This window comes from Leptidea sinapis, chromosome 3 (genome assembly GCF_905404315.1).
Source record: "Leptidea sinapis chromosome 3, ilLepSina1.1, whole genome shotgun sequence".
Classification (NCBI taxonomy): domain Eukaryota; kingdom Metazoa; phylum Arthropoda; class Insecta; order Lepidoptera; family Pieridae; genus Leptidea; species Leptidea sinapis.
In genome coordinates, this window is record NC_066267.1 from 6,319,481 (window position 1) to 6,335,558 (window position 16,078).

Consider the following 16,078-nt stretch of genomic DNA (forward strand, 5'->3'; position numbering starts at 1 on the left):
TTATTTATACTAATAAATGGAGAGCTGGTTTAATTCTTCACTGTACTGCGAAAATTTCTGGAAGAATCGAAATAATACTTATACCATAAGATCCAACGTGTTTCGCAGAAGGGTTTACTATAAGCTTAATAATTTATGGTGATTATCCAGAATTTATATTTTTTGACTAAGAAATACCTATATATTCGCAATGCAAATAATTCAGTTAATGACATTTCATTACATATGACAATTAATACAATGAGCGGGCGCAGGGTGGTTATTTTATATGGCAAAACATAAAACTTATTTAGATAGTTGAGCATAAAGGCCATCCGGTTCATTACCTTCAAAAAAAAAAACTATGTTTAAAAACCGACTCCAAAAACTGAAAAGTATAAAATACCATTATACAAATTTAATTTAATACATCTCTTATGCAAAACTTTAATATTAATAAAATACTATTATCACTTTGTGCTACCACCTATTGATAGGTTTGAATTCGGTGTCGAGCCCCAAACGAAATTAAACTTAATATTGTAAACAGCTGAATAGCTAGAATCACGTAAATCGGATCATAAATCTCAGAATAATCGGTGTACACACATAAAAAAAATTACCAATCGAATTGAGAACCTCCTCCTTTTTGAAGTCGGTTAGTTAGTCGGATAGAGAACTGTATGAGAAAATTGATCAACTTTCTATATGGCAGTCATACAAATACATACGCATACTAGTTCGGAAAATACTCTTAGATTCCGTACATACACAGACCACTTTTAAGACAAAATCACATGATCTTGGTACCCGAAACAAACATAAACTACAATTAACTAAAGCTAGGACAAATTATGGTACGAAAACTATATAGTTTGAGGGAGTGCTACTATATAATAACTTGCCGAAGGATATATTTGAGGAAAAATCTTATCCAAAATTTAAAGCTAAATTGAAAAAACCACTGTCAAACACAATAGTTTGTTATCTTAGAACATAAGGAGTTTTGAATTTATTATTGTTTAAAGTCACAATAACTTTAAAAATTATGTTTTCTTTTATATTATTTACTTACAATTATTGTTCTCATGTAATTGAACTTTTGTTCTTTTTGAGAAATAAACTCTTTAAAACTTAAACCATAGTTAGTCGCCTATACAAGTTTTCACTTCAGTAATTGTACTTTATAAAGTCGAACACATAACATACCTCTGCACGAGCCATTCAAAGCAAGAGCGTCGAGAGTGTACGATGCTCGTTCTTGGTCCAATAGAATTGTACGAAAAATGTTGAAATATCGGGCGAGTATTAAAATTATAGAGAACATCAAGCGTTATATTTTAATGGGTCTTTTAAAGATTTCCTTTTCAGTTCATTATTTCGTAGATACATAATTTTTCGGCTTAACGAGAATGTAGAATGTATTTTGAGGTTATTTCTAAGCGACTCTTTTGCACAGGCTAGTTCTTGTTGGTCTCGTCTTTTACATAGGTTATTTTTTTGTTGGTCTCACCTTTTATATAAAATGTTAGATTTTTGTTTTTATTTTTATTTTTTTTTTATTTTTTTATTTCTTACAGCTTTAACATTACAATGACTAAATAAAATAATGGTCCCACAAAACCATCTTGATGGTTTGTCTGTGGAATCTAAGCTATCTTAATTATAACATTTAGTAACTTAAATAGATGTATTCTCGTAGTTATGGAGATTTATTTATAAACGTGGAGAAGAAATTTTTTATACAATATTATTTAACATTACTAAGGACTCTTATTATTTAAATGTTGATATATAATGTGTCCAGATTGTCAATATAATATTTTTTTAACATATTTTTATACTTTATTTAATTATGTTCGTGTCTTATATCTGCTGGTAAACTATTTAATATATATGATATTCTCTTTTTTAATGTTCTATCTCCGTAATAATTACTAAGTCTAGGTACTTCATATTTACAGATTATCAGATGTAGACCTTGTCTGGTGAGCATGACATACCAGGGTTGGACTACGCTCTTGTTGGTAGCGTCTTTTTCATATGTAAGTATTTGTTGGTTGGGTCTTTTACATATCTTAGTTATTTGATGTTCACGTTTTTTACGTAAGTTATTATTTTTTGGTCGCGTCCTTTAAATGGGTTAGTATTTTGTTGGTCTCATCTTTTAAATATTTTTCGCGTCTTTTCTAACTTTAGATTTTTCTTGTTGGCATCTTTTATATAGTTTAACTTTCTGTTAGTCTCATCTTTTAAGTATATATTGGTTTTTTGTTGGTCGTGCCTTTCCTAACTTTAGATTTTTCTTGTTGGCATCTTTTATATAGTTTAATTTTCTGTTAGTCTCGTCTTTTACGTATGTTAGATTTTTGTTGGTCGTGCCTTTACATAAGTTAGTTTTCTGTTGATCTCATCTTTTACGTATGTTTGATTTTTGTTGGTCGCGTCTTTTACATAAGTTAGCTTTCTGTTGGTCTCATCTTTTACGTATGTTTGATTTTTGTTGGTTGCATCTTTTACATAAGTTAGTTTTCTGTTGGTCTCATCTTTTACTTATGTTTGATTTTTGTTGGTTGCGCCTTATACATAAGTTAGTTTTCTGTTGGTCTCATCTTTTGAGTATGTTTGATTTTTGTTGGTCGTGCCTTATAAATAAGTTAGTTTTCTGTTGGTCTCATCTTTTACCTATGTTTGATTTTTGTTGGTCGCGTCTTTTATATAAGTTAGTTTTCTGTTGGTCTCATCTTTTACGTATGTTGTATTTTTTTTGGTCGCGTCTCTTACATAAGTTAGTTTTCTGATGATCTAATCTTTTACGTGTTTGATACTTATTAAAAGAAAGGTAATTTAATTAGAATACAGGGAAAAAAATTGCAAAGAATAAATAAATAAAAAAGCTGTACAATGAGCGTCAAAAAAAGCAAAATCGAACAATGGTCAACGAGTTTCTTAACGATGTTCGGGAATTCTTTTTAAGCCTTATAGAATTCGTTTGCCAGTGTTTTACGAATGGGGGCAGTGATGAAGAAAAGGTCAAAATTTTTATTATTTTTAACAAATTTTACTAAAAGATAAGCAAGATCTGGAGCATATACGAGTTTTTAAGAAATTTGGTATGTGAATGTGGTGCGTGTAGAATAGAAGAGGTACGAGGGCGTGTATTGATAGGGATTTTAAAGATTAACTTCTCAAGAAGGTGAGCTCAATCAACCGTATTATTTATAATCTTTATGATGTAGGATATAACACTTATTTTACTTCAAATTGTAAGTGGCAGGACATGCAACTGAGCACATTAACCTTCATATTTCATAAGAGAATTGAGTTTATATTTGAAATTTTCTCTTTCATTTTTGAAGGTTTCTTTCAACACGTTGAATATGCACCTCATACTTGGGGTTCCGAATTTGAGATAGATATTCAAGGTTGCGTCTAACCAGGGCACAATAAAGAACTTTAATTGTTTTAAGTTTATTGTAAGTACAATCGTACCAGTAGCATAGTTATTAACCCCCTACACGTGTAAAGGGATTATTTTTTAATTAGTCTGAATGGTGGCTAATTTTTAATTTCAGCATTTTATTTTTTATTAAATAAATTAGCTGACCCAGCAAACGTAGTATTGCCATATAAAGTAATAAAAAAAAAATCAATTGTTAATATTTTTGGGGGATCAAAAATAGATGCAACCGATTCTCAGACCTACCAAGTCTATCGTACTACAGTGAGTGTATTCGATTGCCATCTTGCAACTCTATAGCAGATTTGTGGATGGAACAGAATAATGTAAAAATCGCGATACAAAAATAATTATAGATCGTAGAAGGAAAGAAAATTGAACGTTGTACGTATTGTTAATATTGTTATAAGCAATGTTTTGTTTAGAATAACAATTTACTAATAATAATTTACCAGTGGGAGGCTCCCTTGCACAGGATGCCGGCTAGATAATGGGTACCACAATGGCGCCTATTTCTGCCGTGAAGTTGTAATGTGTAAGCATTACTGTGTCTCGGTCTGAAGGGCGCCATAGCTAGTTAAATTATTGGGCAAATGAGACTTAACATCTTATGTCTCAAGGTGACGAGTGCAGTTGTAGTGCCACTCAGAATATTTGGGACTTTCAAGAATCCTGAGCGGTACTGCATTGTCATGGGCAAGGCATATCAATTACCATCAGCTGAAAGTCCTGCTTGTCTCGTCCCTTATTTTCATAAAAAAAAGGATAAACTAGCTGACCTGACAGACTCTGTTCTATCTGTATATGGATATAGTATGTTATTGTTAAGAGAGAACGCGGACTTTTCTGTAGACCTACATAAGATAACCCAATTCCGCCATATATTATTTAGATATATCTCAAAGGTTTTAGAGAGCAATATCACTAAAACGCTTTACGAAATAATTAAAAATAATAAAAACAATTATAATAATTTAGCTACAATGGAAACACACAAAATTTCGACTCTTTCTCAAAGCAGAGTAGCAATACGGTTCGCGTGAGCGACGTACGCAGTTACTTAATAATTGTTACTGTAACCGATTTTGATTGAGAAGTTGTAAACACTCAGCCAAGCTCCATCATCATCATAATTACAGTCGGAAAAAGTCTACTACTGAACAAAGGCTTCCCCAAAAGATCGTCATAACGATCGGTCCTGCGCTGCGCTCATCCAACCTACTCCGGCGATCATGACAAGTTCCATAATATTTTGAATATTTAACCGCTAGCTAACGCACACATCACCTCTCTGAACATCTGAACCGTTACGACTTAGGAACTTCAAGAATAGAGCATGCTCCCACCCTAAAAGCCGGCAACACTTATCTTGACCCCTGGTTTCCGGGTGTCTCATGCCTCACCACTCCCCATTACGTAAGCCTCTTGTTTGCACCCTCTTATATAAAAAAATAATAAACCAAAATAAGATTCATCTAATGAAACTCACTAACTATACTGTCACCGATCGTTAAATGCAACCATTTATATTTTCACTTTAACATCCCTAATCTCTCCATATAGTTTTCCTTTCACTTTTCTCGACAATTAAAAAGCCTTTGTACACACAATTTCTCAACGCGTTTTCGTTTGCAACAGAGCTTTCGTAAATATTGTAAAAAGTAGAGCAATGGTGTACTTTAGTGCTTTCCGAGTATGTGAACAAAGGGTGAAACGGTTTCTACGAAATGAAAGAGCAATTTTACGGCTTCGTACATTCCGGGAAAATTTAACGTCAATGTTACTTTCATCTGGAAAAAATCCGGTAGCAGAAAGACCTGAGTCCAAAATCTATAACGTTAGGATATTCGGGCGTATTCAATAGTTTTATATCAGTTTGTAATACATTTCAGGTTTTGAATTGGAGCATGCAAAATCGTTGGTTGAGAATCTTTAGTGTATTGTAAGTCAACGGAATTCATCGACGGGGGTGTGTTCGTGTGTGTGGGGGTGTGTAGAGATCGAGCCTACAATGCACGTTGTTTATCCGATAGGGCGCCGGGGCGGTGCGGGACAGGGGGGGAGAGGGCTCGCTCCGGCCGGGCCTAGAGACCCGGAGTATTCAGTCAGTGTGAAGTCGACCTCCGACCTACTCACACGCGACCGCGAGTGTCCCAGTGTACGATATACCCGACCTTCATAGAAGACATCTGTATCGGTAAGCTTTGGATGTTTAGTTAGAGTTGGGTGGGGAAAGGTGATTGTGGGGGTCAAGACAAGGTCTTGAAGTAGGTGACAAGCTAACGACTTGCGGTACCAAATGTTTAGCGGGCGATACGCTCCCACGCCCGGTGGCTGTTTACGGTAATTGTCCTTAAAGCCCCGACCTTGTCCCTGCCTTGATTTCTTTTGTTATGTCTTACACATTGTGTTAGCGGTTATATGGGTTCGATATCTGATATGGTTTGAGCTTTCTTATATGGCTTAGGGATGTGATACTCACAGTTATCTCATCTCAATTTATTTAATAACTCGTAGCAACAAATATATAGTATATTTTTGAATTATACATTTACGAGACGATATTTACCCACATTTAATTATAATCAACTATAATAATAAGTTATATATTATATTTTGTATAATATTACGATATAATTATTTCGGATGTCGTTTGCATTTTTTTTTTAATTTTTATATTTCAGTTACATACGTGATGAAATTTTTAATAGTATAAGTCGACGGCAGAGCTTATTCCATCTTTTTAAATCGTTTTAAATAATTTTGTGGACATTTGAATCCTGAAATAAACACCACATCAGAATACACCGTTTACAGAGATTCCTAAAGATTGTAAATTAAGTGTTCAGTAACAACGGATTTTGTGGATGTATTTTTTTTTATGAAAATAAGGGATGAAACAAGCAGGACGTTCATCTGATGGTAATTGATACGCCCTGCCCATTACAATGCAGTGCCGCTAAAGATTCTTGAAAAACCCATAAATTCTGAGCGGCACTACAACTGCGCTCGTCACCTTGAGACGCACGCTACGAAGTAAGATATTAAGTCTCATTTGTCTAGTAATTTCATGAGCTACGGCGCCCTTCAGACCGAAACACAGTAATGCTTACACATTACTGCTTCACGGCAAAAATAGCCCCCGTTGTGGTGCCCTTAATCTAGCCGGCATTCTGTGCAAAGGAGCCTCCCACTGGTGGGTTCATGCTATCAGGTGACATTAAATGTCAGAAACGTTATAGAAAGAAACCAGGGGCGACGGTAATTTAAATTTATTTTTCAGTCGTATAAAGTCGTTATGTGCCTCACAATAAATTTGCTAACTCACTATATTTCTTTTATTTGGCATTCGTAGAATGGTACTAAAGTCTACTTATCGATTGACAGTTTCGGGGTTCGATTCCTGGACATTAGCTATATTTTCCATAACTGTGGTCTGTTGTCTTTTCTACAAGTCCCCTTACTAATCAATTGTATTAAAAATAAAAACGAACATTTTTGCTAGAAAAGCATATTTTGAAGCAATTAAGATTTGTCTGTAGTCTTTTTGCTACGACGCTACGCTGCTACGTCTTACTCCGCGGAAATAACATTTGATTTCGTAGTATTTACTGAGTCGCTATAGGCTGGAAAATTGTGGAGAAGATTAAATTTGTATCGTGATGTAGCATGGAGATATGTACTGTTATAGAATATATATAATATGATATGAAAACTATTATATAAAAAAAAAATTCGAGAGTAGCAAATGATTCTATTAAATTAAAATTTAAAAGATACGTACTGTGATTAATTGAGAGTGATTGATTACATTGCGGAAATTATAGCTAGCATACCACGCTATTTTACATATTAATATATGACGCACAGGGTATGTTTCCTAAACTGGCGGTGTCAAAATGTGTCGGGATAGCATCGACAAGAACTGGAACAAACTTGTGTTTGAAACCAAGGCTATGCTATGTCTTGGAATGGGGCTGACAAAATTTAGTCCAATTCAAACCTAAGAAGACATAATTTTGCGCGTTTACCACTAAAATGTCTCCCTATGTCGTATCCCCTCGATTCGAGATCACTCCTCTAACTACCACAGCCTGTATAAGCATACTTGTTGTCGATATATCGAGTGACGTTCAGTTTCATGGTCATTTGGAAGAGAACGGCCTCTAAAAATCAAATCAAAGGCAAAAATTTGGCGTCACATGGAGTAGTTTTCTCACCTCTGGGCGGGTGCTCCCTAGTACCTGCTTCTTCCATTTGACCGCATACAATGAAGAGCAGCTCGATCATCGACGATCAAGTCATCTCCGATCGGCTTGATTCTTTGGAGTTGCGTAGAGGTGTGGGATTTCTCTGCCTCCTCTACCGCATTTATCACGGAGAATGCTCGGAGGAGTTGATACCAGCGGCCGAATTCCACCAATGGGCATTACGTTAATATGCTAAGCACCATCCGCATCACGTTGAGGTCTGGCATTCCACAACCGAGTGTTTTTCAAGAAATTTCCGACTAGACAAGAAAGATACGACTTAGGGACCTTCAAGAATAGAGCAGCATTAACAACATAAATTGTTATATTAAAAATAAATTTATACAAAAAAACAACCGACTCCAAAAAAAAACTATTTCAATACAATAGATATATTATGCACTTTTAAGTGAAAATTAATTGTGATTTCTATACAATAAAATTAATCTAATTCTATTTACAATTATTGTTATATTTGGAACCGGTGTCGTCCTGCCGCGGTCCCACCCTCGCCTCTCTCCTCGTCACGTTGCGCGTGTGACACAAGCGCATATCACCTACAGCTTACGTATATAGATTCAAACTTACCGTGGCTGACACTGACTTCAAAAGCCTTCAAAAACAAGAATCTCCTCTTTTTTTGAAGTTGGTTAAAAAAGCAAGTCTCGCAACTCAACAAGTTCTTCTACCGTAAAAATCTGTGTTTTTTCAGTCCCTATTTATCCTTCTTTAAAGGTCCTTCTGTCTTTTAATTAGCTAACAAAGCAACATTTTATAGCGACCATGTCATCTTTCAACTACTGCTTTTAAATCCGGCTGAGTGATTAGTCTAAGTCGCTCTCGGGAATCGGTGTCCTTCCGCGCGCCACGACTCGCTCTCGCGTCTAGCCTCCTCACGACTCAAGCACATCTCACCTATAACTTTTTATACAGCTAGAAACCTATCTTGGATGACACCGACACCAAAAATTACAATAATCGTAGCTAGAATGAGATTAATTAATTAGATTGAATAAAAATACGCAATTATTTTTATACTTTTTAGTGCACATTATTATCTATTGTTTTGAAATAGTATTTTTGAAGTCGGTTGTTTTTTTGTTATTATTTTTTTATTTTGTGATTTTTAGTGATTCTGAAGTACACTTACTAACAATTTGGCTAAATATGTGTAGATATACTAAATTTGTCAATGCAGCAATGAACGCAAGCGTTTCGCAATTTGAATGTTACTTTGTCGTAATAAGAGATAAGATTCGGCCGAGTATCGTTAATTTGCTCCTAAGAATTGAAGAGTTCCGTTACTTTATCATGGATTCTGTAATCAGAACCTAACCAAACTCTCACCAAACTATTTTTGAAGTACATCCTTCCAATAAAAAAAAAGAATAATCGAAATCGGTTGGCAAGATATTGAGTTATTCGTAAATTTATCATCCACTTTGCTATACGTAAAAATATATGTATAACAAATTTAAGACTTTTATGGTTTTCTCATGGATGCCATTGTCAGATCTGGACCAAATTAAAATGGGACCACACGGGAAGCACCAGCTTTCAAATAAAAGAAGAATTATCAAATTCGGTTCTCCCAGTCGAAAGTTTTGAAGTAACAAACATAAAAAAACACATAGCGATGAATTGAGAACCTCCTTATTTTTGAAGTCAGTTAATAAAATAAAATAGTGGTTAATCATTTGTACACACATCCCGTTTTCACAATTTTAGTTGAAAGTGTAGCATTAAAGTCTTATGGAGAAATATTTAACCAAATGTTATGAGTTTTTTCTTGAGTGTTAATCCGCTAAGCTTTCACCAATTCAACACGTGTTTCGCCTCTACACAAGGCATTTTCGGGAGATGTTGACTCGTTGAACTCAGGCACGGGACTCATTTCTGACGACAGTCTAACTAGTCTAATGTAATGCCTAATTCAATAGACGTTCATAAATATTAAAGGTTATAATTGCGTATTTTTAATTTTAGTTTTTATTCTCAGTATTTTATATAAAAAGTAACTGCAAAAATTAAATTTAAAAATAAAATTTATGAACAATGCGGGACTCAAACCCGTGACCTGTGCGAGCGCTTTTCCACTGAGCCAACCGTTCGAGTGACGTAAAGGTGAAAAATCGTAATATGTCTTTGTTCAAGTCTCAGGTTGAGGCTTTATCGACAGGATCTAGTTAACAGTTGCTAACCTGCTCTACCCCAATATTTGCATATTAGGAAATTGACTTGAGATGTCGCTCTTGTGAAATCTAAACAATTTGTTATTTTTTGAAGTGATAACCCTCACTACTGGGATTAATGTAATGTAACTGGTTTTTCTCCGAATAAATACATAGATACTATTTATTATAACTTTTTTTTACGTTAGCTTATTTGTTAACTTTTTATTATAACAAGGGCCTTATTAAATTTGCAAAACCAGGTCGTTGACATCAGAACGTCCTTAGACGTAAACAAGAGTGACAGCCCACGCAGACTGTCGACGCTCGTGAGTGGTGTCTCCCACGCGAACAGCTGTTCTACACGTGTTGCCTCGTGGTTAACGTGACTTTATTGTGTATAAGTATTTTGCGGGTTTATTTGAAAAAATACTATGTTAATAAAGCTCAGTATTGCTTGAAGAGTGTGGGTACGATGTAGCTACAGTAATTAGTTAATTTGACCTCACAATAAAATTTGTTCTGTGCCTCTCGCGCTCTCACCAACAGTGCCAACCATTCGAGTGACGCATTGATTGTAAATCTTTGTATCTCTTGATCAACTGTCAGGTTGTGGCTCAAATATACAGGAATTACTTTACAGTTGATAACCTGAGAGTTGAACAAAGCATACAAGATTTTTAAGTTATCAAGTTAGCTCAGTTGGCAGAGCACTGGCACGGAACGCCATAGGAGGTGGGTTCGAGTCCCGCATCGTTCATAAAATTTTGTTTTCAAATTTTATTTGTGTATCAATTCTAGAAATGAGGGTTATCACTTTAATAAAATAACAAATTGTTTAGATTTGCAAGAACGACATCTCAAGTCAATTTCCTAATATGAAAATATTGGGGTTGAGCAGCTTATCAACTGTAAAGTAGATCCTGTAGATGAAGCCACAACCTGAGAGTTGAACAAAGCATACAAGATTTTATGATGATACGTCACTCGAACGGTTAACTCAGTTGGCAGAGCACTGGCACGGAACGCCAGAGGTCGTGTGTTCGAGTCCCGCTTCGTTCATAAAATTTTGTTTGTGTATCAATCTTAGAAGTGAGGGTTATCACTTTAAAACATAACAAATCAGATGATAACTTGCTTCCACGGGTGCGAGTTCCGCATCTTCCATAAAATTTTGGCTACAAATTGAAATTGTATATTTAATCCCAGAAGTTAGGGATATTATTATTGGTCCATATATCGAAATGATATTAGTTTATTTTTATGTTTATATTAGATTAGTTTTTTTTTCAATTAATTTAATTATAAAACTATGCACAATTGGTTCTTAATTTTTACATCTTGCCAAACTGCTTGCAACAGTTTGTTGGCGAAAGATCATAGGCTAATAAAGCCAAACATTTACAGTTTTTTTTTATGAATATAAGGGATGAGACGAGCAGGACGTTCAGTTGATAGTTATTGGTACTCCAGACCAAAACACAGTAATGTTTACACATTACTGCTTCACGGCAGAAATAGCCGACGTTGTGGTACCCATAATATAGCCGGCATCCTGTGCAAAAGAGCCTCCCACTGGATCAAAAATATGGGAATCCTAACATAACCGAAGCCTCTTACTAATTTGCAGTTTGAACTTTGAAGTGACTATAAAACAAAAATCACAGTGTGCGTTCATTATTCGTATCTTCTCCAAATACGGCATTGATTATTCCGAGTTTCTTTGAGGTGTTCGTTCAACGCCCTAACTCGTATGTAAAAATATTCTTCTATTATTATAATTTGCTATATTTTCCCGCCACCCTGTCTGTGTAGACTTAAAACTACTTACAGTGAAATTAAGTAGGGAAAAACACAGAAACAAACAGACAAAAATCCTTAAAACGTAATACATCCGTACAAAGTTTTTGTATGAACGTGTTTACTTCATAACAAACATAGCTCGAATTGTTGGTTTTCAAGGTACTTTCTTAAGTACAACAAAGCTGTAGAATTCCCGTCCTTGTGTTTCCGTGAAGATACGACATGGATACCTTCAAAAAAATCGCGTACACTTTCTTTCAAGGCCGGCAACGCTCCTGTGATTCTTCCGGTGTTGCAAGAGAATGTGGGCGGCGGTGATCACTCAACATCAAGTGACACGTACTCTCCTTTGTTCTCCTCTGTATGATTGTTTTAACGATTATATGGAGCATTATATTAGATCATTTATACACCTAGATGTCTGTCACAGCGTTGTGACAGCTATGAAAACTTCGAAAAAAGTTGAGTTTAGAACTAACCTTTATTTTGAGCAATTCACGCAAACTAACACAATGTGTCATACAAATCGCGAGTGTAACACGTAGCTTGTCACGCACACTAAACTAATATTCCTGGCCTGTTTTTATCGGTTGTCTAACAGGAAGAGACTCTATCTAGACGTAATAATAATCTAAGATCTGCATGTGCATTATCTCACATTCTAATACAAATCTTATGGATTTGCATCTTATCATTTGCAGTAAAAGTAACCGGAATAATTCGGTCCACGTAATACATTTAACATATCACATTGCGACAATTTTATCATGTTACAATTGGATAGAGCGATTCTAATTGAATGAATCTACACATCCGCTTGAGGCCGGGGACCGCGATGTATTTTGACAGCCTAATTCGCCAAAATATGTTATCTATGGTTATTGCTTGAGTTATTTTATAATCTGTGAACACAGACAATAGATTGAGTGACGTCTTTCAGACACCCCAAAATATTATTCGTGTCACGTGATCATACGCACAAAAAATGGAGGTCCAACTTTTATCAAGAATCTTTCTCCCATTAACATAACGGGGGTTTTTCATTTCCTTATTTTATTGAATTTTGGTTTGACCTGATTGTCTTGTTACCAATGCTCTAAATAAATAAAAGAAAGAACAAAAAAACGCGTGATAAACGATAATTTATTTACTCGTATATATGATTATAATATGAATTTACTTAAATTATATATATATAACGTACATAAAAACGAATAATATATATATGAAGTAACGTAAGATATATATTAATTATGTCCAAAAAATGGTAAATGTAAGCAGGTTGCTTAGATTAAGGATTGATCTCCGCTACGCTCCAAGTAGATATCGCAGGCGTAGTTTCAAAGTGCGGTAACTAAAACTACGCCCAAGTAGGCGTACTCAAGCCAGACTCGAACAATGTGTGACATTGACGTGCACATGTTCTGTTTATCTTTACTAATAAGTGAAACTAAAGTGCCGGGTTGCGAAGTAAAACATTGTAAAAATAATAATATAAGAACGACACTGGGATCACATATCATCAGTAAGTATTTTGTATTTTATTAATTTAAATATAACATAACACGAAGCATATGTTACAAAATTTGAAAGATGCCATTAAGTGTCAAGATGCGACGCACACAAGCATCTAATAGTTGCCGTTATATAAAAGCTATTGATCTTAGGTAGTGCGGTATCTAGTTGGAGCGCAGCAGAGAACTTTGGCAACGAGTCTCTGATTATAAGGTCGTGTATAATCGGTTTATAAGAATTTATAATCGCTTATAATTTTACCAAATTGCGATGGGACTACAAGGGAAGCACTAGCTGTCAAATAAAAAAAGAATTAACAAAAGTTCTGAGGCAACTAACACAAGAAAAAATCACCGACGAATTCAGAACCTCCTCCTTTTTTGTTTAAAAAAAGTAGACATATTGGATATATGTCCGCTCTTCTAGTTTGCATATTAAAATTTTTAACAAAAAATACATTAATTAACAATTTCTCTAAATATGTGTAGATAATTTTTAACTCAATTTTTCAATGCAGCAATGAACGTAAGCGCTTTGCAATTTGATTACAGACAGTTAGAAATTCTGCCACAGATCGCACCCTTACTATAAGTCGTTCAGGAGTCCCATTGATCAACATATTCGATTACGACAATTACTTGACCATAAGTATGTTATGGTCAAGTAATTGTCGATTAGATGACTTAAATATCCGGATAGTATAAAAAATATTCGGCCGAGTATCGTTAATTTGCTCCTAAGAATTGAAGAGTTCCGTTACTTTGTCATGGATTCCGTAATCAGAACCTAACCAAACTCTCACCAAACTATCTTTGAAGTATATCCTTTTCAATAAAAAAAGAATCATCGAAATCGGTTGGCGCGATATTGAGTTATTCGTAAATTTATCATCCACTTTGCTATACGTACGTATTGAAAATTTAAGACTTTCATGGTTTTCTCATGGATGCCATTGTCAGATCTGGACCAAAATACAATGGGGCCACACGGAAAGCACCAGCTTTCAAATAAAAAAGAATTATCAAAATCGGTTCACCCAGTCGAAAGTTTTGAAGTGACAAACATAAATAAAAACATATCGACGAATTGAGAACCTCCTCCTTTTTGAAGTCGGTTAAAAATATGTAAGTCTTTAGGTAATTGATAATGTCTCAAAGTTTTAATAATTTATCTTTAAACTCGAAGGAATTGCCCTCGAAGAACAATGTACTATTCAAATACTAAAATATATCAAAGTAGACACCTTAATATTCCACACGAACCTGCTACGTAAGTTTTACCTCTTGACCTTTGGTTTTCGTGAGAAGTTTCATTATATCACGTGGATCGTGTGTCCTAGATAACAGACGGTATAACTTCTATGCGGCCCGTTCTGAGGCGATTAAACTTGGACGAGCTTATTAATATGTAATATTGTAATTTTTTATATATAGTTTTTCATTTTTTATTATGTAGATGGTTTAAATAAAACACTTTTTAAAGCGACTGTAATTGTAACTGTATTTTTACATTAGTTTTTGCGTACGTGTTACTATATTTATTATCATATATAACTTATAATTTGTGTGTAACAAAACATATCATCGTTGTAGGAAGATACATATTTATACTGTGTGAAGCGAAAGGAACAATAGCGTAGTATAATACACTTCTTCAACATAGCAAAATACCAGCAGTGTAGTAATAGTTATTTATACAACTGTTGTGTAATAAGGGGTATTAAAACACGAATGTGGGTTTATCAAACGAGGCGAAACCGAGTGTGATAATAGTATCACATGAGTGCTTTAATACCTAATTATCAACAGTTGCATACAAGACTTTATCTACACCCAGAAAATGAATCCTCTAAAAGATTCCGAAACAATTCGCTTACTGCTAATATTAAAACAGCCAGTCCTAGTAGTAACCTAATATCATCCATTACTACAAATAAACTAAGTACTTATTAATGAAAGAATTATTTATTTTAGTTGTAATTTACATTTTGTATAGTGCAATAATTAAAATTCACTTGAATATTATGTTCTTTTGTAGCGTTTAAAAGGAATCGATCATTTTTTCTTAAACAAAACAATAAAAATATCGAAGAAAAATGGCGGGGATTCGAATAACCTATTTTTTTTACGGCGCGCGACGTTCTGGTAGTGTGGAACGCGCGTAAACGAAAATATTCTTTTTTGAAATTCATACAGATACCAGGCATCGAGCAACAATAATGTGGCTGTCTGTTGAAACTCTTTGCGCGTGAAGGGATCGAAAAAAAAAACATAGGAGTGTTTCATTCAGTACAACATTACAACACTCGTTTGGATGATGTAATGGTGTTGGGTGTTTTAATGTTGGCAATAAGCTAACTGTTTCAGAATCTTTATAGGATTCAGAATCTTTATACGATATAGAGGATTTAAAGCATGGGTGTAGATAAAATACATTGCTTATACTATGTGCAGCAATTGTAATAACTGCGTAGCATATAACAGTAGCTAAAATTTATGTAGCAAAGGAATAACCAACGTAGCAAAAGGAACACATGCGTAGCAAAAATCAATACTTGTAATACGTGTCAAATCAAAATAACTTGAGAAGAGAGAGGTTGAGAAAGGTTTGGACTCCATAATATAGGGGTTTCGTGTTATTAATCTAGATGCAGACATAGTACTTTTGCTGCTTATAGCATCCACGCGGATGACATCGCAAGCAACTGCTTGTATATAATATATAGTTCTACTTACTATAACATATATAGGATAGGATCCAGTGAAAACGAAGGGCTTTCCGTTATTCTTAATAGCAAAAAAACAACAGACTTCAAAAACACTATTCCAAAACAATAGATATAATATGCACTAAAAAGTATAAAAATAATTGCGTATTTTTATACAATCTAATTCTAGTTA

At 34.5% G+C, this 16,078-nt stretch overlaps 1 protein-coding gene across 2 annotated transcripts in view; it reads left to right on the plus strand.

Annotated features, from left to right (window-relative positions):
* The first annotated feature begins 5,553 nt into the window (after positions 1-5,553).
* Positions 5,554-16,078, plus strand: part of LOC126979397 (acetylcholinesterase-like) — a 77,274-nt gene continuing 66,749 nt past the window's right edge. The window contains exon 1 of one of the 2 annotated variants that reach the window (XM_050828676.1): positions 5,554-5,636. The gene's annotated coding sequence lies outside the window, so the exon portion shown is untranslated. The remainder of the gene's footprint in view (positions 5,637-16,078) is intronic. The other variant, XM_050828677.1, reaches the window with a different exon arrangement.